The sequence below is a fragment of the Triturus cristatus genome, chromosome 5_1 (genome assembly GCF_964204655.1).
Source record: "Triturus cristatus chromosome 5_1, aTriCri1.1, whole genome shotgun sequence".
Classification (NCBI taxonomy): Eukaryota; Metazoa; Chordata; class Amphibia; order Caudata; family Salamandridae; genus Triturus; species Triturus cristatus.
Window position 1 is genome coordinate 934,215,585 of NC_140587.1, and position 26,187 is coordinate 934,241,771.

Below are 26,187 nucleotides of genomic sequence, written 5' to 3' on the forward strand. Positions count from 1 at the left end.
TTTCGCTTGAACAATAAAGGCCTACAAATGTTATTTAATTCACGTCCCGTGGAGGAGAAACACTTTTTAAGGCCTCAGAGTGAGTAAATTGGCCATTTTCATTCACTTTTACCCATTCCTCAAATCTTGTGTTTAGGGCCCCTGGAAGCATGAAAATCACTTTAAACATCTCATTTGATCTTTAAAAGTGCTTTTCCACGTACAAATGTGAATTGTAGTTCAAAGACGCAACATTTGAAAATGGACCATTTTTTTCGTTTCTGAAGCATGTCGTAAGGGGGGGTGGTTATCTTTTTCACCAAAAAACGGGCGTTTTTGATTGAACAATAAAGGCATCCAAATGTTATTTTATTCACTTTCCGTGGAGGAGAAACACTTTTTAAGGCCGCAGAGTGAGTAAATTGGCCATTTTCATTCACGTTTACCCATTTCTCAAATCTCGTGTTTAGGGCCCCTGGAAGCTTGAAAATCACTTTAAACATCTCATTTTATCTGTAAAAGTGATTATCCACGTACAATGTTAATTGTAGTTCAAAAGACGCAACATTTGAAAATGAACCATTTTTTTAGTTTCGGAAGCATGTCGTAAGGGGGGGGTGGTTATCTCTTTCATCAAAAATCAGGCGTTTTCGCTTGAACAATAAAGGCCTCCAAATGGTATTTAATTCACTTCCCGTGGAGGAGAAACACTTTTTAAGGCCTCAGAGTGAGTAAATTGGCCATTTTCATTCACTTTTACCCATTTCTCAAATCTTGTGTTTAGGGCCCCTGGAAGCTTGAAAATCACTTTAAACATCTAATTTTAGCTCTAAAAGTGATTATCCACGTACAAATGTGGATTGTCATTCAAAGACGCAACATTTGAAAACAGACCATTTTTTTCGTTTCTGAAGCATGTCGTAAGGGGGGGTGGTTATCTCTTTCGTCAATAATCGGGCGTTTTCGCTTGAACAATAAAGGCCTACAAATGTTATTTAATTCACGTCCCGTGGACGAGAAACACTTTTTAAGGCCTCAGAGTGAGTAAATTGGCCATTTTCATTCACTTTTACCCATTCCTCAAATCTTGTGTTTAAGGCCCCTGGAAGCATGAAAATCACTTTAAACATCTCATTTGATCTTTAAAAGTGCTTTTCCACGTACAAATGTGAATTGTAGTTCAAAGACGCAACATTTGAAAATGGACCATTTTTTTCGTTTCTGAAGCATGTCGTAAGGGGGGGTGGTTATCTTTTTCACCAAAAAACGGGCGTTTTTGATTAAACAATAAAGGCATCCAAATGTTATTTTATTCACTTTCCGTGGAGGAGAAACACTTTTTAAGGCCGCAGAGTGAGTAAATTGGCCATTTTCATTCACTTTTACCCATTTCTCAAATCTTGTGTTTAGGGACCCTGGAAGCTTGAAAATCACTTTAAACATCTCATTTTAGCTCTAAAAGTGATTATCCACGTACAAATGTGGATTGTCATTCAAAGACGCAACATTTGAAAAGAGACCATTTTTTTCGTTTCTGAAGCATGTCGTAAGGGGGGGTGGTTATCTCTTTCGTCAATAATCGGGCGTTTTCGCTTGAACAATAAAGGCCTACAAATGTTATTTAATTCACTTCCCGTTGAGGAGAAACACTTTTTAAGGCCTCAGAGTGAGTAAATTGGCCATTTTCATTCACTTTTACCCATTTCTCAAATCTTGTGTTTAGGGCCCCTGGAAGCTTGAAAATCACTTTAAACATCTAATTTTATCTCTAAAAGTGTTTATCCACGTACAAATGTGGATTGTCGTTCAAAGATGCGACATTTGAAAATGAACCATTTTTTTTTTCTGAAGCATGTCGTAAGGGGGGGTGGTTATCTCTTTCGTCAAAAATCGGGCGTTTTTGATTGAACAATAAAGGTCTACAAATGTTATTTAATTCACTTTCTGGAGTGGAGAAAAACTTTTTAAGGCCTCAGAGTGAATAAATTGGCCATTTTCATTCATATTTACCCATTCCTCATATCTTGTGTTTAGGGCCCCTGGACGCTTGTAAATCACTTTAAACATCTAATTTTATCTCTAAAAGTGATTATCCACGTACAAATGTGAATTGTAGTTCAAAGACGCAACATTTGAAAATGGACCATTTTTTTTTGTTTCTGAAGCATGTCGTAAGGGGGGGTGGTTATCTTTTTCACCAAAAAACGGGTGTTTTTGATTGAACAATAAAGGCATCCAAATGTTATTTTATTCACTTTCCGTGGAGGAGAAACACTTTTTAAGGCCGCAGAGTGAGTAAATTGGCCATTTTCATTCACGGTTACCCATTTCTCAAATCTCGTGTTTAGGGCCCCTGGAAGCTTGAAAATCACTTTAAACATCTCATTTTAAAAAGTGATTATCCACGTACAATGTTAATTGTAGTTCAAAAGACGCAACATTTGAAAATGAACCATTTTTTTAGTTTCGGAAGCATGTCGTAAGGGGGGGTGGTTATCGCTTTCATCAAAAATCAGGCGTTTTCGCTTGAACAATAAAGGCCTCCAAATGGTATTTAATTCACTTCCCGTGGAGGAGAAACACTTTTTAAGGCCTCAGAGTGAGTAAATTGGCCATTTTCATTCACTTTTACCCATTTCTCAAATCTTGTGTTTAGGGCCCCTGGAAGCTTGAAAATCACTTTAAACATCTAATTTTAGCTCTAAAAGTGATTATCCACGTACAAATGTGGATTGTCATACAAAGACGCAACATTTGAAAACAGACCATTTTTTTCGTTTCTGAAGCATGTCGTAAGGGGGGGTGGTTATCTCTTTCGTCAATAATCGGGCGTTTTCGCTTGAACAATAAAGGCCTACAAATGTTATTTAATTCACTTCCCGTTGAGGAGAAACACTTTTTAAGGCCTCAGAGTGAGTAAATTGGCCATTTTCATTCACGGTTACCCATTTCTCAAATCTCGTGTTTAGGGCCCCTGGAAGCTTGAAAATCACTTTAAACATCTAATTTTAGCTCTAAAAGTGTTTATCCACGTACAAATGTTAATTGTGGTTCAAAGACGCAACATTTGAAAATGAACCATTTTTTTAGTTTCTGAAGCATGTCGTAAGGGGGGGTGGTTATCTCTTTCGTCAAAAATCGGGCGTTTTTGATTGAACAATAAAGGCCTAAAAATGGTATTTAATTCACTTTCTGGAGTGGAGAAAAACTTTTTAAGGCCTCAGAGTGAATAAATTGGCCATTTTCATTCATATTTACCCATTCCTCATATCTTGTGTTTAGGGCCCCTGGAAGCTTGTAAATCACTTTAAACATCTAATTTTATCTCTAAAAGTGATCATTCACGTACAAATGTGAATTGTAGTTCAAAGACGCAACATTTGAAAATGGAACATTTTTTTCGTTTCTGAAGCATGTCGTAAGGGGGGGTGGTTATCTTTTTCACCAAAAAACGGGCGTTTTTGATTGAACAATAAAGGCATCCAAATGTTATTTTATTCACTTTCCGTGGAGGAGAAACACTTTTTAAGGCCGCAGAGTGAGTAAATTGGCCATTTTCATTCACGGTTACCCATTTCTCAAATCTCGTGTTTAGGGCCCCTGGAAGCTTGAAAATCACTTTAAACATCTCATTTTATCTCTAAAAGTGATTATCCACGTACAATGTTAATTGTAGTTCAAAAGACGCAACATTTGAAAATGAACCATTTTTTAGTTTCAGAAGCATGTCGTAAGGGGGGGTGGTTATCTCTTTCATCAAAAATCAGGCGTTTTCGCTTGAACAATAAAGGCCTCCAAATGGTATTTAATTCACTTCCCGTGGAGGAGAAACACTTATTAGGGCCTCAGAGTGAGTAAATTGGCCATTTTCATTCACTTTTACCCATTTCTCAAATCTTGTGTTTAGGGCCCCTGGAAGCTTGAAAATCACTTTAAACATCTAATTTTAGCTCTAAAAGTGATTATCCACGTACAAATGTGGATTGTCATTCAAAGAAGCAACATTTGAAAACGGACCATTTTTTTCGTTTCTGAAGCATGTCGTAAGGGGGGGCGGTTATCTCTTTCGTCAATAATCGGGCGTTTTCGCTTGAACAATAAAGGCCTACAAATGTTATTTAATTCACGTCCCGTGGAGGAGAAACACTTTTTAAGTCCTCAGAGTGAGTAAATTGGCCATTTTCATTCACTTTTACCCATTCCTCAAATCTTGTGTTTAGGGCCCCTGGAAGCATGAAAATCACTTTAAACATCTCATTTGATCTTTAAAAGTGCTTTTCCACGTACAAATGTGAATTGTAGTTCAAAGACGCAACATTTGAAAATGGAATATTTTTTTCGTTTCTGAAGCATGTCGTAAGGGGGGGTGGTTATCTTTTTCACCAAAAAACGGGCGTTTTTGATTGAACAATAAAGGCATCCAAATGTTATTTTATTCACTTTCCGTGGAGGAGAAACACTTTTTAAGGCCGCAGAGTGAGTAAATTGGCCATTTTCATTCACGTTTACCCATTTCTCAAATCTCGTGTTTAGGGCCCCTGGAAGCTTGAAAATCACTTTAAACATCTCATTTTATCTCTAAAAGTGATTATCCACGTACAATGTTAATTGTAGTTCAAAAGACGCAACATTTGAAAATGAACCATTTTTTTAGTTTCGGAAGCATGTCGTAAGGGGGGGGTGGTTATCTCTTTCATCAAAAATCAGGCGTTTTCGCTTGAACAATAAAGGCCTCCAAATGGTATTTAATTCACTTCCCGTGGAGGAGAAACACTTTTTAAGGCCTCAGAGTGAGTAAATTGGCCATTTTCATTCACTTTTACCCATTTCTCAAATCTTGTGTTTAGGGCCCCTGGAAGCTTGAAAATCACTTTAAACATCTAATTTTAGCTCTAAAAGTGATTATCCACGTACAAATGTGGATTGTCATTCAAAGACGCAACATTTGAAAACAGACCATTTTTTTCGTTTCTGAAGCATGTCGTAAGGGGGGGTGGTTATCTCTTTCGTCAATAATCGGGCGTTTTCGCTTGAACAATAAAGGCCTACAAATGTTATTTAATGCACGTCCCGTGGAGGAGAAACACTTTTTAAGGCCTCAGAGTGAGTAAATTGGCCATTTTCATTCACTTTTACCCATTCCTCAAATCTTGTGTTTAAGGCCCCTGGAAGCATGAAAATCACTTTAAACATCTCATTTGATCTTTAAAAGTGCTTTTCCACGTACAAATGTGAATTGTAGTTCAAAGACGCAACATTTGAAAATGGACCATTTTTTTCGTTTCTGAAGCATGTCGTAAGGGGGGGTGGTTATCTTTTTCACCAAAAAACGGGCGTTTTTGATTGAACAATAAAGGCATCCAAATGTTATTTTATTCACTTTCCGTGGAGGAGAAACACTTTTTAAGGCCGCAGAGTGAGTAAATTGGCCATTTTCATTCACTTTTACCCATTTCTCAAATCTTGTGTTTAGGGCCCCTGGAAGCTTGAAAATCACTTTAAACATCTAATTTTAGCTCTAAAAGTGATTATCCACGTACAAATGTGGATTGTCATTCAAAGACGCAACATTTGAAAACAGACCATTTTTTTCGTTTCTGAAGCATGTCGTAAGGGGGGGTGGTTATCTCTTTCGTCAATAATCGGGCGTTTTCGCTTGAACAATAAAGGCCTACAAATGTTATTTAATTCACTTCCCGTTGAGGAGAAACACTTTTTAAGGCCTCAGAGTGAGTAAATTGGCCATTTTCATTCACGGTTACCCATTTCTCAAATCTCGTGTTTAGGGCCCCTGGAAGCTTGAAAATCACTTTAAACATCTAATTTTAGCTCTAAAAGTGCTTATCCACGTACAAATGTTAATTGTGGTTCAAAGACGCAACATTTGAAAATGAACCATTTTTTTAGTTTCTGAAGCATGTCGTAAGGGGGGGTGGTTATCTCTTTCGTCAAAAATCGGGCGTTTTTGATTGAACAATAAAGGCCTAAAAATGGTATTTAATTCACTTTCTGGAGTGGAGAAAAACTTTTTAAGGCCTCAGAGTGAATAAATTGGCCATTTTCATTAATATTTACCCATTCCTCATATCTTGTGTTTAGGGCCCCTGGAAGCTTGTAAATCACTTTAAACATCTAATTTTATCTCTAAAAGTGATCATTCACGTACAAATGTGAATTGTAGTTCAAAGACGCAACATTTGAAAATGGAACATTTTTTTCGTTTCTGAAGCATGTCGTAAGGGGGGGTGGTTATCTTTTTCACCAAAAAACGGGCGTTTTTGATTGAACAATAAAGGCATCCAAATGTTATTTTATTCACTTTTCGTGGAGGAGAAACACTTTTTAAGGCCGCAGAGTGAGTAAATTGGCCATTTTCATTCACGGTTACCCATTTCTCAAATCTCGTGTTTAGGGCCCCTGGAAGCTTGAAAATCACTTTAAACATCTCATTTTATCTCTAAAAGTGATTATCCACGTACAATGTTAATTGTAGTTCAAAAGACGCAACATTTGAAAATGAACCATTTTTTAGTTTCAGAAGCATGTCGTAAGGGGGGGTGGTTATCTCTTTCATCAAAAATCAAGCGTTTTCGCTTGAACAATAAAGGCCTCCAAATGGTATTTAATTCACTTCCCGTGGAGGAGAAACACTTATTAGGGCCTCAGAGTGAGTAAATTGGCCATTTTCATTCACTTTTACCCATTTCTCAAATCTTGTGTTTAGGGCCCCTGGAAGCTTGAAAATCACTTTAAACATCTAATTTTAGCTCTAAAAGTGATTATCCACGTACAAATGTGGATTGTCATTCAAAGAAGCAACATTTGAAAACGGACCATTTTTTTCGTTTCTGAAGCATGTCGTAAGGGGGGGCGGTTATCTCTTTCGTCAATAATCGGGCGTTTTAGCTTGAACAATAAAGGCCTACAAATGTTATTTAATTCACGTCCCATGGAGGAGAAACACTTTTTAAGGCCTCAGAGTGAGTAAATTGGCCATTTTCATTCACTTTTACCCATTCCTCAAATCTTGTGTTTAAGGCCCCTGGAAGCATGAAAATCACTTTAAACATCTCATTTGATCTTTAAAAGTGCTTTTCCACGTACAAATGTGAATTGTAGTTCAAAGACGCAACATTTGAAAATGGACCATTTTTTTCGTTTCTGAAGCATGTCGTAAGGGGGGGTGGTTATCTTTTTCACCAAAAAACGGGCGTTTTTGATTGAACAATAAAGGCATCCAAATGTTATTTTATTCACTTTCCGTGGAGGAGAAACACTTTTTAAGGCCGCAGAGTGAGTAAATTGGCCATTTTCATTCACGTTTACCCATTTCTCAAATCTCGTGTTTAGGGCCCCTGGAAGCTTGAAAATCACTTTAAACATCTCATTTTATCTCTAAAAGTGATTATCCACGTACAATGTTAATTGTAGTTCAAAAGACGCAACATTTGAAAATGAACCATTTTTTTAGTTTCGGAAGTATGTCGTAAGGGGGGGGTGGTTATCTCTTTCATCAAAAATCAGGCGTTTTCGCTTGAACAATAAAGGCCTCCAAATGGTATTTAATTCACTTTCCGTGGAGGAGAAACACTTTTTAAGGCCGCAGAGGGAGTAAATTGGCCATTTTCATTCACGTTTACCCATTTCTCAAATCTCGTGTTTAGGGACCCTGGAAGCTTGAAAATCACTTTAAACATCTCATTTTATCTCTAAAAGTGATTATCCACGTACAATGTTAATTAAAGTTCAAAAGACGCAACATTTGAAAATGAACCATTTTTTTAGTTTCGGAAGCATGTCGTAAGGGGGGGTGGTTATCTCTTTCATCAAAAATCAGGCGTTTTCGCTTGAACAATAAAGGCCTCCAAATGGTATTTAATTCACTTCCCGTGGAGGAGAAACACTTTTTAAGGCCTCAGAGTGAGTAAATTGGCCATTTTCATTCACTTTTACCCATTTCTCAAATCTTGTGTTTAGGGCCCCTGGAAGCTTGAAAATCACTTTAAACATCTAATTTTAGCTCTAAAAGTGATTATCCACGTACAAATGTGGATTGTCATTCAAAGACGCAACATTTGAAAACAGACCATTTTTTTTGTTTCTGAAGCATGTCGTAAGGGGGGGTGGTTATCTCTTTCGTCAATAATCGGGCGTTTTCGCTTGAACAATAAAGGCCTACAAATGTTATTTAATTCACTTCCCGTTGAGGAGAAACACTTTTTAAGGCCTCAGAGTGAGTAAATTGGCCATTTTCATTCACTTTTACCCATTTCTCAAATCTTGTGTTTAGGGCCCCTGGAAGCTTGAAAATCACTTTAAACATCTAATTTTATCTCTAAAAGTGTTTATCCACGTACAAATGTGGATTGTCGTTCAAAGATGCAACATTTGAAAATGAACCATTTTTTTTGTTTCTGAAGCATGTCGTAAGGGGGGGTGGTTATCTCTTTCGTCAAAAATCGGGCGTTTTTGATTGAACAATAAAGGCATCCAAATGTTATTTTATTCACTTTCCGTGGAGGAGAAACACTTTTTAAGGCCGCAGAGTGAGTAAATTGGCCATTTTCATTCACGTTTACCCATTTCTCAAATCTCGTGTTTAGGGCCCCTTTTAGGGCCCCTGGAAGCTTGAAAATCACTTTAAACATCTCATTTTATCTCTAAAAGTGATTATCCACGTACAATGTTAATTGTAGTTCAAAAGACGCAACATTTGAAAATGAACCATTTTTTTAGTTTCGGAAGTATGTCGTAAGGGGGGGTGGTTATCTTTTTCACCAAAAAACGGGCGTTTTTGATTGAACAATAAAGGCATCCAAATGTTATTTTATTCACTTTCCGTGGAGGAGAAACACTTTTTAAGGCCGCAGAGTGAGTAAATTGGCCATTTTCATTCACTTTTACCCATTTCTCAAATCTTGTGTTTAGGGCCCCTGGAAGCTTGAAAATCACTTTAAACATCTAATTTTAGCTCTAAAAGTGATTATCCACGTACAAATGTGGATTGTCATTCAAAGAAGCAACATTTGAAAACGGACCATTTTTTTCGTTTCTGAAGCATGTCGTAAGGGGGGGCGGTTATCTCTTTCGTCAATAATCGGGCGTTTTCGCTTGAACAATAAAGGCCTACAAATGTTATTTAATTCACGTCCCATGGAGGAGAAACACTTTTTAAGGCCTCAGAGTGAGTAAATTGGCCATTTTCATTCACTTTTACCCATTCCTCAAATCTTGTGTTTAAGGCCCCTGGAAGCATGAAAATCACTTTAAACATCTCATTTGATCTTTAAAAGTGCTTTTCCATGTACAAATGTGAATTGTAGTTCAAAGACGCAACATTTGAAAATGGACCATTTTTTTCGTTTCTGAAGCATGTCGTAAGGGGGGGTGGTTATCTTTTTCACCAAAAAACGGGCGTTTTTGATTGAACAATAAAGGCATCCAAATGTTATTTTATTCACTTTCCGTGGAGGAGAAACACTTTTTAAGGCCGCAGAGTGAGTAAATTGGCCATTTTCATTCACGTTTACCCATTTCTCAAATCTCGTGTTTAGGGCCCCTGGAAGCTTGAAAATCACTTTAAACATCTCATTTTATCTCTAAAAGTGATTATCCACGTACAATGTTAATTGTAGTTCAAAAGACGCAACATTTGAAAATGAACCATTTTTTTAGTTTCGGAAGTATGTCGTAAGGGGGGGTGGTTATCTCTTTCATCAAAAATCAGGCGTTTTCGCTTGAACAATAAAGGCCTCCAAATGGTATTTAATTCACTTTCCGTGGAGGAGAAACACTTTTTAAGGCCGCAGAGGGAGTAAATTGGCCATTTTCATTCACGTTTACCCATTTCTCAAATCTCGTGTTTAGGGCCCCTGGAAGCTTGAAAATCACTTTAAACATCTCATTTTATCTCTAAAAGTGTTTATCCACGTACAAATGTTAATTGTGGTTCAAAGATGCGACATTTGAAAATGAACCATTTTTTTTGTTTCTGAAGCATGTCGTAAGGGGGGGTGTTATCTCTTTCGTCAAAAATCGGGCGTTTTTGATTGAACAATAAAGGTCTAAAAATGTTATTTAATTCACGTCCCATGGAGGAGAAACACTTTTTAAGGCCTCAGAGTGAGTAAATTGGCCATTTTCATTCACTTTTACCCATTCCTCAAATCTTGTGTTTAAGGCCCCTGGAAGCATGAAAATCACTTTAAACATCTCATTTGATCTTTAAAAGTGCTTTTCCACGTACAAATGTGAATTGTAGTTCAAAGACGCAACATTTGAAAATGGACCATTTTTTTCGTTTCTGAAGCATGTCGTAAGGGGGGGTGGTTATCTTTTTCACCAAAAAACGGGCGTTTTTGATTGAACAATAAAGGCATCCAAATGTTATTTTATTCACTTTCCGTGGAGGAGAAACACTTTTTAAGGCCGCAGAGTGAGTAAATTGGCCATTTTCATTCACGTTTACCCATTTCTCAAATCTCGTGTTTAGGGCCCCTGGAAGCTTGAAAATCACTTTAAACATCTCATTTTATCTCTAAAAGTGATTATCCACGTACAATGTTAATTGTAGTTCAAAAGACGCAACATTTGAAAATGAACCATTTTTTTTGTTTCGGAAGCATGTCGTAAGGGGGGGTGGTTATCTCTTTCATCAAAAATCAGGCGTTTTCGCTTGAACAATAAAGGCCTCCAAATGGTATTTAATTCACTTCCCGTGGAGGAGAAACACTTTTTAAGGCCTCAGAGTGAGTAAATTGGCCATTTTCATTCACTTTTACCCATTTCTCAAATCTTGTGTTTAGGGCCCCTGGAAGCTTGAAAATCACTTTAAACATCTAATTTTAGCTCTAAAAGTGATTATCCACATACAAATGTGGATTGTCATTCAAAGACGCAACATTTGAAAACAGACCATTTTTTTCGTTTCTGAAGCATGTCGTAAGGGGGGGTGGTTATCTCTTTCGTCAATAATCGGGCGTATTCGCTTGAACAATAAAGGCCTACAAATGTTATTTAATTCACTTCCCGTTGAGGAGAAACACTTTTTAAGGCCTCAGAGTGAGTAAATTGGCCATTTTCATTCACTTTTACCCATTTCTCAAATCTTGTGTTTAGGGCCCCTGGAAGCTTGAAAATCACTTTAAACATCTAATTTTAGCTCTAAAAGTGATTATCCACATACAAATGTGGATTGTCATTCAAAGACGCAACATTTGAAAACAGACCATTTTTTTCGTTTCTGAAGCATGTCGTAAGGGGGGGTGGTTATCTCTTTCGTCAATAATCGGGCGTATTCGCTTGAACAATAAAGGCCTACAAATGTTATTTAATTCACTTCCCGTTGAGGAGAAACACTTTTTAAGGCCTCAGAGTGAGTAAATTGGCCATTTTCATTCACTTTTACCCATTTCTCAAATCTTGTGTTTAGGGCCCCTGGAAGCTTGAAAATCACTTTAAACATCTAATTTTATCTCTAAAAGTGTTTATCCACGTACAAATGTGGATTGTCGTTCAAAGATGCAACATTTGAAAATGAACCATTTTTTTTGTTTCTGAAGCATGTCGTAAGGGGGGTGGGTCTCTCTTTCATCAAAAATCAGGCGTTTTGGCTTGAACAATAAAGACCTCCAAATGGTATTTAATTCACTTCCCGTGGAGGAGAAACACTTTTTAAGGCCTCAGAGTGAGTAAATTGGCCATTTTCATTCACTTTTACCCATTCCTCAAATCTTGTGTTTAAGGCCCCTGGAAGGATGAAAATCACTTTAAACATCTCATTTGACCTTTAAAAGTGCTTTTCCACGTACAAATGTGAATTGTAGTTCAAAGAGGCTACATTTAAAAACGGACCACTTTTTTTAGTTTCTGAAGCATGTCGTAAGGGGGGGTGGTTATCTCTTTCGTCAAAAATCGGGCGTTTTTGATTGAACAATAAAGGCCTACAAATGTTATTTAATTCACTTTCTGGAGTGGAGAAAAACTTTTTAAGGCCTCAGAGTGAATAAATTGGCCATTTTCATTCATATTTACCCATTCCTCATATCTTGTGTTTAGGGCCCCTGGAAGCTTGTAAATCACTTTAAACATCTAATTTTATCTCTAAAAGTGATCATCCACGTACAAATGTGAATTGTAGTTCAAAGACGCAACATTTGAAAATGGACCATTTTTTTCGTTTCTGAAGCATGTCGTAAGGGGGGGTGGTTATCTTTTTCACCAAAAAACGGGCGTTTTTGATTGAACAATAAAGGCATCCAAATGTTATTTAATTCACTTCCCGTGGAGGAGAAACACTTTTTAAGGCCTCAGAGTGAGTAAATTGGCCATTTTCATTCACTTTTACCCATTTCTCAAATCTTGTGTTTAGGGCCCCTGGAAGCTTGAAAATCACTTTAAACATCTAATTTTAGCTCTAAAAGTGATTATCCACATACAAATGTGGATTGTCATTCAAAGACGCAACATTTGAAAACAGACCATTTTTTTCGTTTCTGAAGCATGTCGTAAGGGGGGGTGGTTATCTCTTTCGTCAATAATCGGGCGTTTTCGCTTGAACAATAAAGGCCTACAAATGTTATTTAATTCACTTCCCGTTGAGGAGAAACACTTTTTAAGGCCTCAGAGTGAGTAAATTGGCCATTTTCATTCACTTTTACCCATTTCTCAAATCTTGTGTTTAGGGCCCCTGGAAGCTTGAAAATCACTTTAAACATCTAATTTTATCTCTAAAAGTGTTTATCCACGTACAAATGTGGATTGTCGTTCAAAGATGCAACATTTGAAAATGAACCATTTTTTTTGTTTCTGAAGCATGTCGTAAGGGGGGTGGTTATCTCTTTCGTCAAAAATCGGGCGTTTTTGATTGAACAATAAAGGTCTACAAATGTTATTTAATTCACTTTCTGGAGTGGAGAATAACTTTTTAAGGCCTCAGAGTGAATAAATTGGCCATTTTCATTCATATTTACCCATTCCTCATATCTTGTGTTTAGGGCCCCTGGAAGCTTGTAAATCACTTTAAACATCTAATTTTATCTCTAAAAGTGATTATCCACGTACAAATGTGAATTGTAGTTCAAAGACGCAACATTTGAAAATGGACCATTTTTTTTGTTTCTGAAGCATGTCGTAAGGGGGGGTGGTTATCTTTTTCACCAAAAACGGGCGTTTTTGATTGAACAATAAAGGCATCCAAATGTTATTTTATTCACTTTCCGTGGAGGAGAAACACTTTTTAAGGCCGCAGAGTGAGTAAATTGGCCATTTTCATTCACGTTTACCCATTTCTCAAATCTCGTGTTTAGGGCCCCTGGAAGCTTGAAAATCACTTTAAACATCTAATTTTATCTCTAAAAGTGTTTATCCACGTACAAATGTTAATTGTGGTTCAAAGACGCAACATTTGAAAATGAACCATTTTTTCAGTTTCAGAAGCATGTCGTAAGGGGGGGTGGTTATCTTTTTCATCAAAAATCAGGCGTTTTCGCTTGAACAATAAAGACCTCCAAATGGTATTTAATTCACTTCCCGTGGAGGAGAAACACTTTTTAAGGCCTCAGAGTGAGTAAATTGGCCATTTTCATTCACTTTTACCCATTCCTCAAATCTTGTGTTTAAGGCCCCTGGAAGCATTAAAATCACTTTAAACATCTCATTTGATCTTTAAAAGTGCTTTTCCACGTACAAATGTGAATTGTAGTTCAAAGAGGCTACATTTAAAAACGGACCACTTTTTTTAGTTTCTGAAGCATGTCGTAAGGGGGGTGGTTATCTCTTTCGTCAAAAATCGGGCGTTTTTGATTGAACAATAAAGGCCTACAAATGTTATTTAATTCACTTTCTGGAGTGGAGAAAAACTTTTTAAGGCCTCAGAGTGAATAAATTGGCCATTTTCATTCATATTTACCCATTCCTCATATCTTGTGTTTAGGGCCCCTGGAAGCTTGTAAATCACTTTAAACATCTAATTTTATCTCTAAAAGTGATCATCCACGTACAAATGTGAATTGTAGTTCAAAGACGCAACATTTGAAAATTGACCATTTTTTTCGTTTCTGAAGCATGTCGTAAGGGGGGGTGGTTATCTTTTTCACCAAAAAACGGGCGTTTTTGATTGAACAATAAAGGCATCCAAATGTTATTTTATTCACTTTCCGTGGAGGAGAAACACTTTTTAAGGCCGCAGAGTGAAAAAATTGGCCATTTTCATTCATGGTTACCCATTTTTCAAATCTCGTGTTTAGGGCCCTTGGAAGCTTGAAAATCACTTTTAACATCTCATTTTATCTCTAAAAGTGATTATCCATGTACAATGTTAATTGTAGTTCAAAAGACGCAACATTTGAAAATGAACCATTTTTTTAGTTTCAGAAGCATGTCGTAAGGGGGGGTGGTTATCTCTTTCATCAAAAATCAGGCGTTTTCGCTTGAACAATAAAGGCCTCCAAATGGTATTTAATTCACTTCCCGTGGAGGAGAAACACTTTTTAAGGCCTCAGAGTGAGTAAATTGGCCATTTTCATTCACTTTTACCCATTTCTCAAATCTTGTGTTTAGGGCCCCTGGAAGCTTGAAAATCACTTTAAACATCTAATTTTAGCTCTAAAAGTGATCATCCACGTACAAATGTGGATTGTCATTCAAAGACGCAACATTTGAAAACGAACCATTGTTTTCGTTTCTGAAGCATGTCGTAAGGGGGGGTGGTTATCTGTTTCGTCAATAATCGGGCGTTTTCCCTTGAACAATAAAGGCCTACAAATGTTATTTAATTCACTTCCCGTTCAGGAGAAACACTTTTTAAGGCCTCAGAGTGAGTAAATTGGCCATTTTCATTCACTTTTACCCATTTCTCAAATCTTGTGTTTAGGACCCTGGAAGCTTGAAAATCACTTTAAACATCTAATTTTATCTCTAAAAGTGTTTATCCACGTACAAATGTGGATTGTCGTTCAAAGATGCAACATTTGAAAATGAACCATTTTTTTTGTTTCTGAAGCATGTCGTAAGGGGGGTGGTTATCTCTTTCGTCAAAAATCGGGCGTTTTTGATTGAACAATAAAGGTCTACAAATGTTATTTAATTCACTTTCTGGAGTGGAGAAAAACTTTTTAAGGCCTCAAAGTGAATAAATTGGCCATTTTCATTCATATTTACCCATCCCTCATATCTTGTGTTTATGGCCCCTGGAAGCTTGTAAATCACTTTAAACATCTAATTTTATCTCTAAAAGTGATTATCCACGTACAAATGTGAATTGTAGTTCAAAGACGCAACATTTGAAAATGGACCATTTTTTTTGTTTCTGAAGCATGTCGTAAGGGGGGGTGGGTATCTTTTTCACCAAAAACGGGTGTTTTTGATTGAACAATAAAGGCATCAAAATGTTATTTTATTCACTTTCCGTGGAGGAGAAACACTTTTTAAGGCCGCAGAGTGAGTAAATTGGCCATTTTCATTCACGTTTACCCATTTCTCAAATCTCGTGTTTAGGGCCCCTGGAAGCTTAAAAATCACTTTAAACATCTAATTTTAGCTCTAAAAGTGTTTATCCACGTACAAATGTTAATTGTGGTTCAAAGACGCAACATTTGAAAATGAACCATTTTTTCAGTTTCAGAAGCATGTCGTAAGGGGGGTGGTTATCTCTTTCATCAAAAATCAGGCGTTTTCGCTTGAACAATAAAGACCTCCAAATGGTATTTAATTCACTTCCCGTGGAGGAGAAACACTTTTTAAGGCCTCAGAGTGAGTAAATTGGCCATTTTCATTCACTTTTACCCATTCCTCAAATCTTGTGTTTAAGGCCCCTGGAAGCATGAAAATCACTTTAAACATCTAATTTTATCTCTAAAAGTGTTTATCCACGTACAAATGTGGATTGTCGTTCAAAGATGCAACATTTGAAAATGAACCATTTTTTTTGTTTCTGAAGCATGTCGTAAGGGGGGTGGTTATCTCTTTCGTCAAAAATCGGGCGTTTTTGATTGAACAATAAAGGCCTACAAATGTTATTTAATTCACTTTCTGGAGTGGAGAAAAACTTTTTAAGGCCTCAGAGTGAATAAATTGGCCATTTTCATTCATATTTACCCATTCCTCATATTTTGTGTTTAGGGCCCCTGGAAGCTTGTAAATCACATTAAACATCTAATTTTATCTCTAAAAGTGATCATTCACGTACAAATGTGAATTGTAGTTCAAAGACGCAACATTTGAAAATGGAACATTTTTTTTGTTTCTGAAGCATGTCGTAAGGGGGGGTGGTTATCTTTTTCACCAAAAAACAGGCGTTTTTGATTGAACAATAAAGGCATCCAAATGTTATTTTATTCACTTTCCGTGGAGGAGAAACACTTTTTAAGGCCGCAGAGTGAGTAAATTGGCCATTTTCATTCACGTTTACCCATTTCTCAAATCTCGTGTTTAGGGCCCCTGGAAGCTTGAAAATCACTTTAAACATCTCATTTGATCTTTAAAAGTGCTTTTCCACGTACAAATGTGAATTGTAGTTCAAAGACGCAACATTTGAAAATGGACCATTTTTTTCGTTTCTGAAGCATATCGTAAGGGGGGGTGGTTATCTTTTTCACCAAAAAACGGGCGTTTTTGATTGAACAATAAAGGCATCCAAATGTATTTTATTCACTTTCCGTGGAGGAGAAACACTTTTTAAGGCCGCAGAGTGAGTAAATTGGCCATTTTCATTCACGTTTACCCATTTCTCAAGTCTCGTGTTTAGGGCCCCTGGAAGCTTGAAAATCACTTTAAACATCTCATTTTATCTCTAAAAGTGATTATCCACGTACAATGTTAATTGTAGTTCAAAAGACGCAACATTTAAAAATGAACCATTTTTTTCGTTTCGGAAGCATGTCGTAAGGGGGGGGGGTGGTTATCTCTTTCATCAAAAATCAGGCGTTTTCGCTTGAACAATAAAGGCCTCCAAATGGTATTTAATTCACTTCCCGTGGAGGAGAAACACTTTTTAAGGCCTCAGAGTGAGTAAATTGGCCATTTTCATTCACTTTTACCCATTTCTCAAATCTTGTGTTTAGGGCCCCTGGAAGCTTGAAAATCACTTTAAACATCTAATTTTAGCTCTAAAAGTGATTATCCACGTACAAATGTGGATTGTCATTCAAAGACGCAACATTTGAAAACAGACCATTTTTTTCGTTTCTGAAGCATGTCGTAAGGGGGGGTGGTTATCTCTTTCGTCAATAATCGGGCGTTTTCGCTTGAACAATAAAGGCCTACAAATGGTATTTAATTCACTTCCCGTTGAGGAGAAACACTTTTTAAGGCCTCAGAGTGAGTAAATTGGCCATTTTCATTCACTTTTACCCATTTCTCAAATCTTGTGTTTAGGGCCCCTGGAAGCTTGAAAATCACTTTAAACATCTAATTTTATCTCTAAAAGTGTTTATCCACGTACAAATGTGGATTGTCGTTCAAAGATGCAACATTTGAAAATGAACCATTTTTTTTGTTTCTGAAGCATGTCGTAAGGGGGGGTGGTTATCTCTTTCGTCAAAAATCGGGCGTTTTTGATTGAACAATAAAGGTCTACAAATGTTATTTAATTCACTTTCTGGAGTGGAGAAAAACTTTTTAAGGCCTCAGAGTGAATAAATTGGCCATTTTCATTCATATTTACCCATTCCTCATATCTTGTGTTTAGGGCCCCAGGAAGCTTGTAAATCACTTTAAACATCTAATTTTATCTCTAAAAGTGATTATCCACGTACAAATGTGAATTGTAGTTCAAAGACGCAACATTTGAAAATGAACCATTTTTTTTGTTTCTGAAGCATGTCGTAAGGGGGGGTGGTTATCTTTTTCACCAAAAAACGGGTGTTTTTGATTGAACAATAAAGGCATCCAAATGCTATTTTATTCACTTTCCGTGGGGGAGAAACACTTTTTAAGGCCTCAGAGTGAGTAAATTGGCCATTTTCATTCACGTTTACCCATTTCTCAAATCTCGTGTTTAGGGCCCCTGGAAGCTTGAAAATCACTTTAAACATCTAATTTTAGCTCTAAAAGTGTCTATCCACGTACAAATGGTAATTGTGGTTCAAAGACGCAACATTTGAAAATGAACCATTTTTTTAGTTTCTGAAGCATGTCGTAAGGTGGGGTGGTTATCTCTTTCGTCAAAAATCGGGCGTTTTTGATTGAACAATAAAGGCCTAAAAATGTTATTTAATTCACTTTCTGGAGTGGAGAAACACTTTTAAGGCCTCAGAGTGAGTAAATTGGCCATTTTCATTCACTTTTACCCATTCCTCAAATCTTGTGTTTAAGGCCCCTGGAAGCATGAAAATCACTTTAAACATCTCATTTGATCTTTAAAAGTGCTTTTCCACGTACAAATGTGAATTGTAGTTCAAAGACGCAACATTTGAAAATGGACCATTTTTTTCGTTTCTGAAGCATGTCGTAAGGGGGGGTGGTTATCTTGTTCACCAAAAAACGGGCGTTTTTGATTGAACAATAAAGGCATCCAAATGTTATTTTATTCACTTTCCGTGGAGGAGAAACACTTTTTAAGGCCGCAGAGTGAGTAAATTGGCCATTTTCATTCACGTTTACCCATTTCTCAAATCTCGTGTTTAGGGCCCCTGGAAGCTTGAAAATCACTTTAAACATCTCATTTTATCTCTAAAAGTGATTATCCACGTACAATGTTAATTGAAGTTCAAAAGACGCAACATTTGAAAATGAACCATTTTTTTGTTTCGGAAGCATGTCGTAAGGGGGGTGGTTATCTCTTTCGTCAAAAATCGGGCGTTTTTGATTGAACAATAAAGGTCTACAAATGTTATTTAATTCACTTTCTGGAGTGGAGAAAAACTTTTTAAGGCCTCAAAGTGAATAAATTGGCCATTTTCATTCATATTTACCCATCCCTCATATCTTGTGTTTAGGGCCCCTGGAAGCTTGTAAATCACTTTAAACATCTAATTTTATCTCTAAAAGTGATTATCCACGTACAAATGTGAATTGTAGTTCAAAGACGCAACATTTGAAAATGGACCATTTTTTTGTTTCTGAAGCATGTCGTAAGGGGGGGGTGGGTATCTTTTTCACCAAAAACGGGTGTTTTTGATTGAACAATAAAGGCATCAAAATGTTATTTTATTCACTTTCCGTGGAGGAGAAACACTTTTTAAGGCCGCAGAGTGAGTAAATTGGCCATTTTCATTCACGTTTACCCATTTCTCAAATCTCGTGTTTAGGGCCCCTGGAAGCTTGAAAATCACTTTAAACATCTAATTTTAGCTCTAAAAGTGTTTATCCACGTACAAATGTTAATTGTGGTTCAAAGACGCAACATTTGAAAATGAACCATTTTTTCAGTTTCAGAAGCATGTCGTAAGGGGGGTGGTTATCTCTTTCATCAAAAATCAGGCGTTTTCGCTTGAACAATAAAGACCTCCAAATGGTATTTAATTCACTTCCCGTGGAGGAGAAACACTTTTTAAGGCCTCAGAGTGAGTAAATTGGCCATTTTCATTCACTTTTACCCATTCCTCAAATCTTGTGTTTAAGGCCCCTGGAAGCATGAAAATCACTTTAAACATCTCATTTGATCTTTAAAAGTGCTTTTTCACGTACAAATGTGAATTGTAGTTCAAAGAGGCAACATTTGAAAACGGACCATTTTTTTAGTTTCTGAAGCATGTCGTAAGGGGGGGTGGTTATCTCTTTCGTCAAAAATCGGGCGTTTTTGATTGAACAATAAAGGCCTACAAATGTTATTTAATTCACTTTCTGGAGTGGAGAAAAACTTTTTAAGGCCTCAGAGTGAATAAATTGGCCATTTTCATTCATATTTACCCATTCCTCATATTTTGTGTTTAGGGCCCCTGGAAGCTTGTAAATCACATTAAACATCTAATTTTATCTCTAAAAGTGATCATTCACGTACAAATGTGAATTGTAGTTCAAAGACGCAACATTTGAAAATGGAACATTTTTTTTGTTTCTGAAGCATGTCGTAAGGGGGGGTGGTTATCTTTTTCACCAAAAAACAGGCGTTTTTGATTGAACAATAAAGGCATCCAAATGTTATTTTATTCACTTTCCGTGGAGGAGAAACACTTTTTAAGGCCGCAGAGTGAGTAAATTGGCCATTTTCATTCACGTTTACCCATTTCTCAAATCTCGTGTTTAGGGCCCCTGGAAGCTTGAAAATCACTTTAAACATCTCATTTGATCTTTAAAAGTGCTTTTCCACGTACAAATGTGAATTGTAGTTCAAAGACGCAACATTTGAAAATGGACCATTTTTTTCGTTTCTGAAGCATATCGTAAGGGGGGGTGGTTATCTTTTTCACCAAAAAACGGGCGTTTTTGATTGAACAATAAAGGCATCCAAATGTTATTTTATTCACTTTCCGTGGAGGAGAAACACTTTTTAAGGCCGCAGAGTGAGTAAATTGGCCATTTTCATTCACGTTTACCCATTTCTCAAGTCTCGTGTTTAGGGCCCCTGGAAGCTTGAAAATCACTTTAAACATCTCATTTTATCTCTAAAAGTGATTATCCACGTACAATGTTAATTGTAGTTCAAAAGACGCAACATTTAAAAATGAACCATTTTTTTCGTTTCGGAAGCATGTCGTAAGGGGGGGGGTGGTTATCTCTTTCATCAAAAATCAGGCGTTTTCGCTTGAACAATAAAGGCCTCCAAATGGTATTTAATTCACTTCCCGTGGAGGAGAAACACTTTTTAAGGCCTCAGAGTGAGTAAATTGGCCATTTTCATTCACTTTTACCCATTTCTCAAATCTTGTGTTTAGGGCCCCTGGAAGCTTGAAAATCACTTTAAACATCTAATTTTAGCTCTAAAAGTGATTATCCACGTACAAATGTGGATTGTCATTCAAAGACGCAACATTTGAAAACAGACCATTTTTTTCGTTTCTGAAGCATGTCGTAAGGGGGGGTGGTTATCTCTTTCGTCAATAATCGGGCGTTTTCGCTTGAACAATAAAGGCCTACAAATGGTATTTAATTCACTTCCCGTTGAGGAGAAACACTTTTTAAGGCCTCAGAGTGAGTAAATTGGCCATTTTCATTCACTTTTACCCATTTCTCAAATCTTGTGTTTAGGGCCCCTGGAAGCTTGAAAATCACTTTAAACATCTAATTTTATCTCTAAAAGTGTTTATCCACGTACAAATGTGGATTGTCGTTCAAAGATGCAACATTTGAAAATGAACCATTTTTTTTGTTTCTGAAGCATGTCGTAAGGGGGGGTGGTTATCTCTTTCGTCAAAAATCGGGCGTTTTTGATTGAACAATAAAGGTCTACAAATGTTATTTAATTCACTTTCTGGAGTGGAGAAAAACTTTTTAAGGCCTCAGAGTGAATAAATTGGCCATTTTCATTCATATTTACCCATTCCTCATATCTTGTGTTTAGGGCCCCAGGAAGCTCGTAAATCACTTTAAACATCTAATTTGATCTCTAAAAGTGATTATCCACGTACAAATGTGAATTGTAGTTCAAAGACGCAACATTTGAAAATGGACCATTTTTTTTGTTTCTGAAGCATGTCGTAAGGGGGGGTGGTTATCTTTTTCACCAAAAAACGGGTGTTTTTGATTGAACAATAAAGGCATCCAAATGCTATTTTATTCACTTTCCGTGGGGGAGAAACACTTTTTAAGGCCTCAGAGTGAGTAAATTGGCCATTTTCATTCACGTTTACCCATTTCTCAAATCTCGTGTTTAGGGCCCCTGGAAGCTTGAAAATCACTTTAAACATCTAATTTTAGCTCTAAAAGTGATTATCCATGTACAAATGTGGATTGTCATTCAAAGATGCAACATTTGAAAACGGGCCATTTTTTACGTTTCTGAAACATGTCGTAAGGGGGGGTGGTTATCTCTTTCGTCAATAATCGGCCGTTCTCTCTTGAACAATAAAGGCCTACAAATGTTATTTAATTCACTTCCCGTGGAGGAGAAACACTTTTTAAGGCCTCAGAGTGAGTAAATTGGCCATTTTCATTCACTTTTACCCATTCCTCAAATCTTGTGTTTAAGGCCCCTGGAAGCATGAAAATCACTTTAAACATCTCATTTGATCTTTAAAAGTGCTTTTCCACGTACAAATGTGAATTGTAGTTCAAAGAGGCTACATTTAAAAACGGACCATTTTTTTAGTTTCTGAAGCATGTCGTAAGGGGGGGGTGGTTATCTCTTTCGTCAAAAATCGGGCGTTTTTGATTGAACAATAAAGGCCTAAAAATGTTATTTAATTCACTTTCTGGAGTGGAGAAACACTTTTAAGGCCTCAGAGTGAGTAAATTGGCCATTTTCATTCACTTTTACCCATTCCTCAAATCTTGTGTTTAAGGCCCCTGGAAGCATGAAAATCACTTTAAACATCTCATTTGATCTTTAAAAGTGCTTTTCCACGTACAAATGTTAATTGTGGTTCAAAGACGCAACATTTGAAAATGAACCATTTTTTTAGTTTCTGAAGCATGTCGTAAGGTGGGGTGGTTATCTCTTTCGTCAAAAATCGGGCGTTTTTGATTGAACAATAAAGGCCTAAAAATGTTATTTAATTCACTTTCTGGAGTGGAGAAAAACTTTTTAAGGCCTCAGAGTGAATAAATTGGCCATTTTCATTCATATTTACCCATTCCTCATATCTTGTGTTTAGGGCCCCTGGAAGCTTGTAAATCACTTTAAACATCTAATTTTATCTCTAAAAGTGATCATTCACGTACAAATGTGAATTGTAGTTCAAAGACGCAACATTTGAAAATGGACCATTTTTTTCGTTTCTGAAGCATGTCGTAAGGGGGGGTGGTTATCTTTTTCACCCAAAAACGGGCGTTTTTGATTGAACAATAAAGGCATCCAAATGTTATTTTATTCACTTTCCGTGGAGGAGAAACACTTTTTAAGGCCGCAGAGTGAGTAAATTGGCCATTTTCATTCACGTTTACCCATTTCTCAAATCTCGTGTTTAGGGACCCTGGAAGCTTGAAAATCACTTTAAACATCTCATTTTATCTCTAAAAGTGATTATCCACGTACAATGTTAATTAAAGTTCAAAAGACGCAACATTTGAAAATGAACCATTTTTTTAGTTTCGGAAGCATGTCGTAAGGGGGGGTGGTTATCTCTTCCATCAAAAATCAGGCGTTTTCGCTTGAACAATAAAGGCCTCCAAATGGTATTTAATTCACTTCCCGTGGAGGAGAAACACTTTTTAAGGCCTCAGAGTGAGTAAATTGGCCATTTTCATTCACTTTTACCCATTTCTCAAATCTTGTGTTTAGGGCCCCTGGAAGCTTGAAAATCACTTTAAACATCTAATTTTAGCTCTAAAAGTGATTATCCACGTACAAATGTGGATTGTCATTCAAAGACGCAACATTTGAAAACAGACCATTTTTTTAGTTTCTGAAGCATGTCGTAAGGGGGGGTGGTTATCTCTTTCGTCAATAATCGGGCGTTTTCGCTTGAACAATAAAGGCCTACAAATGTTATTTAATTCACTTCCCGTTGAGGAGAAACACTTTTTAAGGCCTCAGAGTGAGTAAATTGGCCATTTTCATTCACTTTTACCCATTTCTCAAATCTTGTGTTTAGGGCCCCTGGAAGCTTGAAAATCACTTTAAACATCTAATTTTATCTCTAAAAGTGTTTATCCACGTACAAATGTGGATTGTCGTTCAAAGATGCAACATTTGAAAATGAACCATTTTTTTTTTTTCTGAAGCATGTCGTAAGGGGGGGTGGTTATCTCTTTCGTCAAAAATCGGGCGTTTTTGATTGAACAATAAAGGCCTAAAAATGGTATTTAATTCACTTTCTGGAGTGGAGAAAAACTTTTTAAGGCCTCAGAGTGAATAAATTGGCCATTTTCATTCATATTTACCCATTCCTCATATCTTGTGTTTAGGGCCCCTGGAAGCTTGTAAATCACTTTAAACATCTAATTTTATCTCTAAAAGTGATCATTCACGTACAAATGTGAATTGTAGTTCAAAGACGCAACATTTGAAAATGGAACATTTTTTTCGTTTCTGAAGCATGTCGTAAGGGGGGGTGGTTATCTTTTTCACCAAAAAACGGGCGTTTTTGATTGAACAATAAAGGCATCCAAATGTTATTTTATTCACTTTCCGTGGAGGAGAAACACTTTTTAAGGCCGCAGAGTGAGTAAATTGGCCATTTTCATTCACGTTTACCCATTTCTCAAATCTCGTGTTTAGGGCCCCTGGAAGCTTGAAAATCACTTTAAACATCTCATTTTATCTCTAAAAGTGATTATCCACGTACAATGTTAATTAAAGTTCAAAAGACGCAACATTTGAAAATGAACCATTTTTTTAGTTTCGGAAGCATGTCGTAAGGGGGGGTGGTTATCTCTTTCATCAAAAATCAGGCGTTTTCGCTTGAACAATAAAGGCCTCCAAATGGTATTTAATTCACTTCCCATGGAGGAGAAACACTTTTTAAGGCCTCAGAGTGAGTAAATTGGCCATTTTCATTCACTTTTACCCATTTCTCAAATCTTGAGTTTAGGGCCCCTGGAAGCTTGAAAATCACTTTAAACATCTAATTTTAGCTCTAAAAGTGATTATCCACGTACAAATGTGAATTGTAGTTCAAAGACGCAACATTTGAAAATGGACCATTTTTTTTGTTTCTGAAGCATGTCGTAAGGGGGGGTGGTTATCTTTTTCACCAAAAACGGGCGTTTTTGATTGAACAATAAAGGCATCCAAATGTTATTTTATTCACTTTCCGTGGAGGAGAAACACTTTTTAAGGCCGCAGAGTGAGTAAATTGGCCATTTTCATTCACGTTTACCCATTTCTCAAATCTCGTGTTTAGGGCCCCTGGAAGCTTGAAAATCACTTTAAACATCTAATTTTATCTCTAAAAGTGTTTATCCACGTACAAATGTTAATTGTGGTTCAAAGACGCAACATTTGAAAATGAACCATTTTTTCAGTTTCAGAAGCATGTCGTAAGGGGGGGTGGTTATCTTTTTCATCAAAAATCAGGCGTTTTCGCTTGAACAATAAAGACCTCCAAATGGTATTTAATTCACTTCCCGTGGAGGAGAAACACTTTTTAAGGCCTCAGAGTGAGTAAATTGGCCATTTTCATTCACTTTTACCCATTCCTCAAATCTTGTGTTTAAGGCCCCTGGAAGCATTAAAATCACTTTAAACATCTCATTTGATCTTTAAAAGTGCTTTTCCACGTACAAATGTGAATTGTAGTTCAAAGAGGCTACATTTAAAAACGGACCACTTTTTTTAGTTTCTGAAGCATGTCGTAAGGGGGGTGGTTATCTCTTTCGTCAAAAATCGTGCGTTTTTGATTGAACAATAAAGGCCTACAAATGTTATTTAATTCACTTTCTGGAGTGGAGAAAAACTTTTTAAGGCCTCAGAGTGAATAAATTGGCCATTTTCATTCATATTTACCCATTCCTCATATCTTGTGTTTAGGGCCCCTGGAAGCTTGTAAATCACTTTAAACATCTAATTTTATCTCTAAAAGTGATCATCCACGTACAAATGTGAATTGTAGTTCAAAGACGCAACATTTGAAAATTGACCATTTTTTTCGTTTCTGAAGCATGTCGTAAGGGGGGGTGGTTATCTTTTTCACCAAAAAACGGGCGTTTTTGATTGAACAATAAAGGCATCCAAATGTTATTTTATTCACTTTCCGTGGAGGAGAAACACTTTTTAAGGCCGCAGAGTGAAAAAATTGGCCATTTTCATTCATGGTTACCCATTTTTCAAATCTCGTGTTTAGGGCCCTTGGAAGCTTGAAAATCACTTTTAACATCTCATTTTATCTCTAAAAGTGATTATCCATGTACAATGTTAATTGTAGTTCAAAAGACGCAACATTTGAAAATGAACCATTTTTTTAGTTTCAGAAGCATGTCGTAAGGGGGGGTGGTTATCTCTTTCATCAAAAATCAGGCGTTTTCGCTTGAACAATAAAGGCCTCCAAATGGTATTTAATTCACTTCCCGTGGAGGAGAAACACTTTTTAAGGCCTCAGAGTGAGTAAATTGGCCATTTTCATTCACTTTTACCCATTTCTCAAATCTTGTGTTTAGGGCCCCTGGAAGCTTGAAAATCACTTTAAACATCTAATTTTAGCTCTAAAAGTGATCATCCACGTACAAATGTGG